General features: G+C 35.3%; 1 pseudogene; it reads right to left on the bottom strand.

Moving 5' to 3' along the window:
* Window positions 1–1,307: 1,307 nt before the first annotated feature.
* LOC107196720 lies at window positions 1,308–1,461 on the bottom strand (annotated as a pseudogene).
* Between the last annotated feature and the right edge of the window lie 6,459 nt (window positions 1,462–7,920).

Here is a 7,920-nt window from a genome sequence, read left to right as displayed (position 1 = left end):
TTATGCAAAATAAAACCTTTGAAACTTTAGATTTTTATTTTTTTAGTTGATTTTTAAGTTGTTTTTTAGATTCAACCATAAAATACTTAAGATTATCAATTCACTATAAGTAAGTTTCCCTCCCTTCTCAAGAGGCATATAGGAGACTTTAATGGCTCCTTATCTTCAATTTACATGCTATCATTGCTCCTGGCCCTCTAAATGGCATATGCAGCTGAACAGCTCACCTTACTCTTTGGATCTTGGAAAATAGCTTCAATCTAGAAGTATCTGATGAATATAATAGTGAATTATTCTAGAACTCTTACATCTAATGAGTTTTTGTTATTACTTCACTGTAAGTATATATGATGGAGTAAGGTCTGGATGAGAGAAGAATGTATAGTTTTTACTTTATATTGAGGAGGTAATGTTGATACAGGACAGGACAAATTTCCCCGAGTTGGTGGGGAGAGATCAAGCCTTGCACCAAGAGAAAAAGAAGGTCCTTTGGCAAAGAATGCAGAAAGAAATCAACACACATGCCAAAAGTTAGAGTCAAAAGGAAAGTTTATTAGAAATGGAATAATATTCCACAGACAGAGTGAGTCTCCTCTCAGAGACAGAGAGTGAGAAGGACACTGAGAGAGACAGTGAAAGACAGAGTAAAGAAACTGAGAGAGACCCAGAGAGACAGAGACAATAGAGATGAGGACAGTGAGAGAGACAGAGTAAAGGCACTGAGAGGTACAGAGATTATTCAGGAAATTCAGTTTCTCTGTCATTTTTTAGGTCCCATTCCCTTTGTTATGGACATACAGTGAGGAAGAGGAAGAGAACAATGCACAAAAAAAGTAAGAATATATAGATTGAAAGGCATGCTGACAATTCCCAGCCTTTAATCCATAGGTTCCCCATGATTTTAGCCATAAGCAATGATTCTTGGTTCCTGTTTCCCCTTCACAGGTGTGTGGAATGGGTTGCTAGCAGTAAAAATCTTTCTTTATTCTGAAGGTGTCCTCCTGGCCTGGTTGCAGGACTGATCAGTACATTGCAGTCTCTGAATGTGGTTTAATTAACATTTTAATTTTCTTGCTTCTTCTCTACATTAATGTCAACTTTTTTCTTTTTTTAATGCCTCACATGTTTATTACTGAACCAATCTACTAGTGTAAATGCATATTACACAAAAAAGAAAATAATTTTTTCGATAATTTTCAATAAAACACGCTCAACTCTCCAGATAGTAGTGATCTTCTCAGTACTTTGGTAAGATCCAAGCAGCCTGCATACAGCAGAAATATGTGTGCCATCTTATGTGTGATTTCTTATAGATCCAGCTTAGTTCTTCTCCAATGTCTCCTCTTAGAGTTGTACCTGATTTTATTGCCAGGTTTCATCCAATTCATTGAGAAATGGCCAATTCTGCTTTTGTTTCTTGGCCAGGAACCGCTTGATCCTGAAAGTCTCATGAGAAGACATGGCAAGTAAGATTCAACCGCACATACCACAATGATGGAGAAAGAACAACTATTTTTTTTTTTAATGTTCATTACTCTAATATAAACATAAATATGTGCACGTATACCCAGGACTTTTTTTATAATGAATTTAACCTAGTCTTTTTGTTTGTTTTTCTTGAATTCTTCAACTCTGAGAAATAATTGTACACATTTTTAATATCTAGAAACTGTATTATATAATGCTGAGTTAGGAATTTAGATGAATGTGAATGTGGACATATTTAAAAAACAGCATATCACTATATAAATGAGCTTTCTTTCTATTTCAGCAGCCTGTACTATCTCTACTCTTCTATGTACATTTTTATCATAAAAATAAGGCTATTTGTTTGTATTGCTCTATAAATAAATGTTGCATATTTTAAATAAAATTGGTTTAGTATTTTCTTGTGTTTATTGATATTAGGGTTCAGGAGAGTAAATATGTTAGCTAAACAGACTAGATATTTATTCAATGAGCTAAAGATGGGAGAAAATGAATATGTGTGAAGATTCAGTAATAAAATATGTTTTTCATGGTAAAAATTGATCTTATACATCGTGGAAAAAGTAAAACTTGATATGACTAAGAACTGAGGATGTAGAAAGACAGAATTTCCTGGAAACATAAAAATTTATCATGGAACTTTGTCAGGGCACCAAACAATTTTACTCAAAGTAAAAGAGGAACAAAATACATATAGAGAAAATTATAGGGAATAAAATACTTTTTATAGAGGTAGAGACGTGATCTAAGTATCACTGGCTTATTGTGTGTGTGTGTGTGTGTGTGTGTGTGTGTGTGTGTGTGTTTATGCTATTAATATGGCTTTCTGTGTAAAAGAAGAGAGTATAATTGTCACCGCTGGAGTGATATGAAATCCCGAGTCACCCTAGTGGTGTGGGAGAGTAGGAGGAGGTGGACAGTGGTGTTGTGTGTTGTTTCTCGGTTTTTCCCCATCAATGCAGCAAAGAATTACAGTTAGAGAGATTTAGAAAAAGTATTTATTGAAAGTACATTTTAGAAGGAGACGAGTCACATTAGGGAAGGCTGCAGCCCTGTGGAATTTAGGAGGTGAAGAGATAGGATAGTAAGCCCCAAAGGGAGGGGCGGGTTTCCAGCTAGGAACTCTGGAACAATGCAGAAATGGGAAGGTCCGTTTATATTTGGGCCGTAATGGGAGGTCCTTGACAATTTATATATGAGGTCACCCTGACTGACAGTTGGCTGCTCATAATGCTTTGCCTCCTGCACATGTGCTTACCCAGAATTCAGTCTGTTATAATTAGATTCATGAACTTCTAAGCATAGTCATGACATTATAATGATGGTATAATGAGGCTGAAGTTATGAGCAGTACTTTCTGCGTATGCGTTTGCAGCTGGTTTAGCCAGCAGTTTTTATCGCCTTTCTGCTCTAGGATTTTGGGTAATTTATAGCCCTAAAAAGGAAGATGCTGGGAGATGCTTAAGGAAGTTCTTCAAGGGAAGTTTCTATGGTTACAGAGCTGGGCCTTGCTCCTGTTGCTCATGCCTGACTAACTACATAACATAATGAACCTCTCTATACCTAGATTAACAATGATTCACATTTTGTTTTATTTCATTCTAATACCTTTTAACTGAAATGTTTAAAAACATCATAACATGTTATTTCATCAACAAATATTTTAGTATATATGTCTAAAAACATAAGGATATTTATTTTATAATGACAATATTAACTCTGTATTTAAATGTCTTTAATAGTCACACAAGTATCTTGATTTGTTGATTTGTTCAAATGGGATTGGTTTCTGTTGGATTTTTTTTTTTTTTGTCTCCTCTATGCAACAAGCATAATTCATGACCTTTCACTTTTAGCCCTCCCCTTTCTCCTGGGCAAGGCCAGGAGCATAGGGCAGAGGCGACTACATGGAGAATCTCAAGTGTACTCTAGTGGCGTTTACTCTGCCCACTGACATTCTCCTCACTAGTCCCTATTCTTTGAGAGTTTTATTAAATTTGAGAGACAGGAAAAGTATTTATTTGTTTGTTTTAAAGTCAATTTTATGCCAACTGATAGCCAACTACAAATTTTGATTGGTAGACTTTTGTACTTTAAAACACTCTTAGTCTCAAAACAAATCCCCTTTGCTAAATTCCAAACTCGCTCTTGAAATAAAAGGTGAATATTAAACCATTTTGTGTTTCACCTTGTATTTCTGCAATAACCTGTCTGAAGCTAGTAAGTTCAGAATGTCAGAGCTACTTTAGCTACAGAAACAAATAGTACAAGACCCCTTCTAGTTTGCTTTAATCTCTCATTTTTGTATTTGAAATAATCTAGACAAGAAAAGAGAACTACTGAAGAACTGGATATTGGCTTTGGAATTTTAGAGGCAGAGAAAATTTCTTTTTTAAAAATTTAAAAAGTAATAAATTTGTTTTCTTTTTGTAATATTAGTAAAATCTAACCCTCAAATACTGGTAATAAACAGAATTGATTACAAATGGACAATTTCTTTTGATAGACATACTATGTCACATGAGCATTTGTTAATTTATCTGCAATGTAAACCACATTAGTTGATTTATGGTTATTTAAAAGAAAGGTCAGTTAATGAGTGGGAATGAGGAGTGTAATTAAGAAGTCTTTACTGTTTCTTTTCAAGCTGAGAATAGTTCTGAATGTTGATGAGAAGACATCTATTAAAATGACATCTATCGAAGTTAGGTAATTAACTCAGAATAAAACACACAAAATTTCTTTACTATAAGCAGAAGTCTGAGAAAAATCAGGTAGCAATTAGAAAAATTGAGTGTCACTATTATGATGCATAGTATCATGAGCCCAGTTTTTTATTGATCCAAAGTAAGAGAATTATTCTCCATGAATGAAATGCTATACATCTGACTAGTATTAGCTCTTCATAGGCACCAGGAATCAAGTAACCTTTTCTGTAGCCAATGAGTTGAAGTTTTCTACAATGCTCACAAATAAAAGTTATAAAGAAACTATTGCTTTTCTATAAAAGCTTGGCATAGATCTTACTTTTAAAGGCCAAATCTCCATATTCCCTGAGGATGAATTCAAACTAAGTTTTTGTAGTATGTTTTACAAATTGCTGTTCTACTTTAAACTCTCTCCTGAGAAGAATGCATACCAGAAATGTAGAGCAGATCCATTTTCTTTAACTCAGCATGTTAACTATAATGAAGACTTTTCTTTCCACTCTGCATTTGCATAAGTCACTCAATTTGAATCACTTCCGAACCTTTAAGTTTCTTAAAGAACTGTATTAAAATCAATGGGGTGCTTGTTAAAAATGCAAATTCCAGTGAATCTTTTGCAGACCTACTGAAACAGATTCTTTGGGGACAGGGCAACCACTGTGTTTTTGTCAAGCACTGATTCTTTTATTCATAAACATTTGAAAAACACTGCCCTGTAAATTTTTAGAACTGTAGGAGCATCCAAAGCAAGCTATTTAAACTATAAATTTCTATATGGATGACCGAATGGGGTAAAATGAATCCCTTGCTTTTATTTTCAGTGCCTTCTTTAAACAGAAGTCAGGTACTATCTTAACATTTGCTAAGCTCTCTCTTTCAATAGGTCATTCACCAAATAGCTAGTGAGTACCTCCACCATGCTTCTAGATGGCGAAGATATCAGTCAACACAATACACAAAAATCCCTGCCCCCCTGGAGCCTTTAATTTTGGTGAGGAAGATAAATACAGTGAATGAGTAAATATATAGAGTACGTCAGCACAGTGAGTAAGTAAATTCATAGAGTATGTTAGATAATGTTGGGGAGGAAAATTTTTCCTTCTACTCTTTTAAGTTCTTTGGCTGGTTTAATAATCAAATGTACATAAGACAGGTTAATAGAAGAAGAACAAATTTAATTTTTACATATGGGAACCTCATTCAAATATGAGACCCAAGGCAGTCAGGCAATTGGAGGCTTATATAATATCCTGAGCTAAATAAGGGAGTAGGGGTCTGGGGACACAAAAGGGAAGAAAGCCATTCACAGGAAGATGGAAGAGATGTTTAAATGACATTTAGATGAGTTTCTTAGGTCGAAAGTGTCTTTGGTAATAACTCTCTGGTACAGGCCTCCTTTTCAATATAAATTCAGACAGTTGAGGGGAAGGTAAAGAGCTTTTTCTGAATATGCTAGGTTTTGATTGTCTTTATCTTAAATAATTCTTATGTCGAAGAGAACAAATAAAACTTGTTTATGCTTTACATCATTGCAACCTGAAAATATAGCCAAAATAAAGAGACAAACTGGCTTCACACTACCACAGAAAGTTTTATCAACATGGCAGTGGCACTTAATACTTATTAAGGTAGCTCCTGTGGATCTGTGTCCTTGTATAAGATCTTAGATTCTCAAGAAAGGATTTACAGTGATGTACACTGAAGACCATCAAACCGGATCCGGGAAGACTGTAGCACCCTTTAAATATGTAGCACTAGGGGGATGGTCCTCTGTGCTGAAAATGGTCAGTGGCTGTTTCACTGATTGAGATGTAATCTGTGAGCTCAAAATTGAAGTACTGTGAGTGAGAAAGAATCTATGGTCAAACTCCAGAGATATTGCTTCCACCAGAGAAAAAATAACACATCTCCTGAACCACATATCTTTTCATTTCTTACAGAAAATTCAGCTCCATCATAATCTTATGGGACCACCGTCATATGCGGTCAGTCTTTGACTGAAACATTGTTATGTGGTGCATGACTGCATGTTTAAGTGAAGATGGAAATGATCCACTTTAGATAGGAAACAAACAAACAAACAAAAAAACCAAAACATGGCTGAGAAAAAAAGAGGGAAAATTGCACACACAATGCCTTTCAGAAGACAAGGAGGGTAGATATAATTTATTGTACTATTGCAAGGGTTTGCCTTAGCTTATAGCATATGTAGTGTCCAAATGAGATAGGAATAATGGCAGAGTTTTCTGGCACAAAGTCTGATTGTTGCGTGAATGTTGTGGGAGTAATTTGTAGCAGTTTTCTTCTGATTGCTTCGGCTTTCTCAATGAAAATGAAAACAAAGTGTCAACTTGACCAGCCATGGGGTTTTCAGAAATTAGTTAAACATTACTTCTTCATATGCCTGTAAAGATGTTTCTAGAAGAGACTAACATTTGAATTGGTAGACTGAGTAAAGCATATTACACTCCCCTATGTGGGTGGACCTCATCTAATTCATTGAAGGGTCGAATAGAATAAAAGTCTGCATAAGAAAGAATCTTTCTCTCTCTGCTTCTCTTCAAGCCGAGCCATCAGTCTTTTGCCTTCAGACTTGAACTTAGACTGGAACTGGGGTGAAAATACGATCAGCTTTTCTGGGTCTTCAGCTTTCCAACTTCAGATTTTTAGACTTCTCCACCTCCATAATTGTGTAAGCCAATTTCTTATAATAAATATACACACATAAATGTCATTGGTTCTGTTTCTATGGAGAACTCAGACTAATACACAGTGTCGATTAGGAAGAGTGAAGATTGTTGGAGCCTTGAGAGAAGAAGCTCTGAAATAATTAGCTGTCAGAGAAAGTGAGAAAATGGAATAGAAACTAGTTCTACGATTTCCTGGAAATACTGGAATTCAGTTGCTATATATTTAAACTAACCGTATTCTGCACGATTTGTATATATTTTGATTTTGTGTTTGTTTTACTTTTTCTACTACGTTCACCAGCATAGGTTCAGGCATATAATGCATGGGATAGTTGGATTTAACTAGGGCTATGGTGTAGCCACACAAGTATACAAAAACAAGATAGAGAAAAGGAGATTGCAAGCATATCCAAAGGAGTAATTGCAATGGTTGGCCATTTAATTAAAGCTGGTGAAGAGAAGACAAGGTAGCGATGAAGATAATAAAAAGTTAGTGGTACCAAGACTGAAGGTCCTGGTAGGGTAAAGGAAAGATGGAGGTGGTAGTGCGATATGAAATGATGAGTTGAAAAGTTTGAGTGTTTTATGGAATAATTACAGTTATTAGTAATGACAGATTCAAAGAAATTACCACATGATTGTGATTTGAGTGGCTAAGACAGGATAGAGAAGATTAGAGAAAAAGCATCAAGGAATGGAGAGTTCAGGATATTGAAAGGACCATTCCATGAATTTGAATTCATTATGAATTATGAGAAGGGTAACAATGGAATGAATGACAATGGGCCAAGGATCTACTACTTTCAAAGTATAAAGATGAAGTAGTAAGATTCATGCAGTAAATCATACAACAAAGTGGGATGCTGAAAGGTACAATTTAATGACATGACATTTAAATACTGGGACTGTAAAGGGTAGTAAAAAGGATACCTTACCAATCCTGTGCCTAGGGGTACAAAGGGCATTGAAGAAAAACAGCCACCATTTGAGAGGACTAAAAAGGAATCAGTGTCCTCAGTGGGGATAAATGTTTT

This window comes from Pteropus alecto, unplaced genomic scaffold, assembly GCF_000325575.1.
Source record: "Pteropus alecto unplaced genomic scaffold, ASM32557v1 scaffold239, whole genome shotgun sequence".
NCBI lineage: Eukaryota > Metazoa > Chordata > Mammalia > Chiroptera > Pteropodidae > Pteropus > Pteropus alecto.
The sequence above is the reverse complement of the archived record's forward strand: the minus strand, read 5'-3'. Positions and strand labels throughout refer to the sequence as shown.